The 2,500-nt window shown below is 42.3% G+C and overlaps 1 protein-coding gene across 2 annotated transcripts in view; it reads left to right on the top strand.

Annotated features, from left to right (window-relative positions):
- The window catches only part of pard3ba (par-3 family cell polarity regulator beta a), a 105,403-nt gene that overhangs the window by 35,466 nt on the left and 67,437 nt on the right, over positions 1 to 2,500 (top strand). The gene's annotated exons all lie outside the window — the stretch shown is intronic.

Below are 2,500 nucleotides of genomic sequence, written 5' to 3'. Positions count from 1 at the left end.
CGACACTCGAAACAGAAAACCTCATGCCTGACAACGGCAGATGTTTCCGATGCGTTATCGTGTTGCTTGTTTGAAAAATCCCCAGTGGCTTTTTTTTTTTCTTTGAAAGAGATGGAACATTTCACGTAACCCTCAGCACCACCATCCGCCTTTTCTCCCTTTTTTTTTCTTTTCCCTGTTCATGTTGTTATTGAAGTAAGAGATGCAGGTAGGCACCTGTGCCTCTGGCGCAGTGTGTAAACGCACACACACACACACACACACACACACACACACACACACACACACACACCCACCATAACAACAACAACAACAAGAGCAGTTGCAGTACCTCAGATTATTTGTTTGGCCATTAATGCTAACCCTGAGGACACGAGAGCAAAATGGATTTGAAGTCTGTGTGGACAAGAGTACAAGGTCCAATACTGAAGGATTGTGTGTGTGTGTGTGTGTGTGTGTGTATGTGTGTGTATCTTTTAGCGCATGACCGCCGGGCCGTATTTCATCTTTTTTCCCTGCCTTATAACTTCCTTTCTTCCTCACGCTAACATGGTCAAAGTGTTTTTTCTAGTTCTTAGTGTTTTTGTCCTCTTTAATTTGTTTGTTTGTTTTTTTTCTCCTGGTGGTGATTTGTTTTATAGCTACTTGTTTTGCTAGAAAAAATATCATCTTTGACAAGGTTCATCCATCAAGGTGCTTTTTCTGTTTATTATTATTATTATTATTATTATTATTATTATTATTATTGTTGTTATAATATTTATGTTATAATCATTATTACTAGTATTTTAACCCTGCACTCTAACAAGCACAGGAAGTGCCTGGGCCCCTTATTCGCTGCTTGCAGTGGTGATGTGTAGGATCAGTGTTGTGACCTACAGACGGTGTTCTAGCGGCTCTAGAATTCACTTTTTGTTTGTTTTTTCTCCCTTTTAAATTGTCATCTGTAGGTTTCACAGCTCATACATGTGTTTGTGTCTGAATATAAATATATACAGATGTGCATGACCACTGTAATGTACATGAATCCAGTCTTCAGTTAGGTGTCTGTCTGTGTGTGTCTGTGTCTGTGTGTGTGTGTGTGTGTGTGTGTGTGTGTCTGTGTCTGTGTGTGTCTGTGTGTGTGTCTGTGTCTATGTCTGTCTGTCTCTGTGTGTGTCTGTCTGTGTGTGTGTATGTCTGTCTCTGTCTGGCTGTCTGTGTGCCTGTCTGTCTCTCTGTGTCTATGTCTGTCTGTCTCTGTGTGTGTGTTTGTCTGTGTGTGTGTTTGTCTGTGTGTGTCTGTCTGTCTGTCTCTGAGTATGTGTCTGTCTGCCTGTGTGTGTCTGTGTGTGTGTCTGTCTCTGTCTGTGTGTCTGTCTCTGTGTGTTTGTGTCTCTGAATTTGTGTGTGTGTGTCTGTGTGTGTGTCTGTGTGTGTGTCTGTGTGTGTGTCTGTGTGTGTCTGTGTGTGTGTCTGTGTGTGTGTCTGTGTGTGTCTGTGTGTGTGTCTGTGTGTGTGTGTGTCTGTGTGTGTGTCTGTGTGTGTGTCTGTGTGTCTCTCTGTGTGTGTCTCGCTGTGTGTGTGTGTGTCTCGCTGTGTGTGTCTCTGTGTGTGTCTCTCTGTGTGTGTCTGTGTGTGTCTCTGTCTGTGTGTGTCTCTGTCTGTGTGTGTCTCTGTCTGTGTGTGTCTCTCTGTGTCTGTGTGTGTGTGTCTCTGTCTGTGTGTGTCTCTCTGTGTCTGTGTGTGTGTGTGTTCTGTGGTTCTCGGCTCTGAGCGCAGCAGGAAAGCAGGAGGTCAGCGAGGCAGATCAGGGCCGTTAAATGATCCAAGAAAGAGCTAATGGAGCACAGTGATAGCTACTTGCCCTCTGGGTGTGTGGGTGTGTGTGTGTGTGTGTGTGTGTGTGTGATTGATACTGATAGAAAATTACTACTAACCTCTGATCTCATTGCGGTGGTCTGACTGAATTCTTCCTGAAGCCGGGTGCTGAGAGTGTGGCGGCTTCGTCAGGAATTTCAACTTTCTTCCTTTCTTTATTTTAATAATAACTCTTGTATCTATTATATGTTTGTCTGTACTATTGTATAAAAGCCACTGTTTGGTTTCTCCTTTAATTCTTTGGGTCAGTTTGAGCTCCGTGATATTAAATGTCTTTTGTTCTGTTTAATCAGCACCACATATGGCTCAAGTTATCAGACAGGAAGTGAGGTGGTCTCTCAGCAGTGGTGTAGTCACCTCTAGGGGGCGCTATGATTGACACGTTAATAAAACGTCTTCTAACCTTTGACGATGTAACACTTTTTGATGAATCCTGAAGTAACAAATCTTTGATTTTCAAAACAGGAAGTCAGCCATTTTTAATTCCTTCTACACTTCATCTAACCTTTGTGAAATGTGAAAAAGTGCTTGGGCCCCTTAATCGCTGCTTACAGCTATTATTGTACTATAAAAATGAAAAATAAATCTTCAAGCTGGATGTGTAAACATTTGGTTGTGTGCACATTCAAAAATTAAAGTG

This window comes from Tachysurus vachellii, chromosome 24, assembly GCF_030014155.1.
Source record: "Tachysurus vachellii isolate PV-2020 chromosome 24, HZAU_Pvac_v1, whole genome shotgun sequence".
In the NCBI taxonomy this organism is placed as follows: Eukaryota; Metazoa; Chordata; class Actinopteri; order Siluriformes; family Bagridae; genus Tachysurus; species Tachysurus vachellii.
This window is presented reverse-complemented; position numbering and strand designations above follow the sequence as displayed.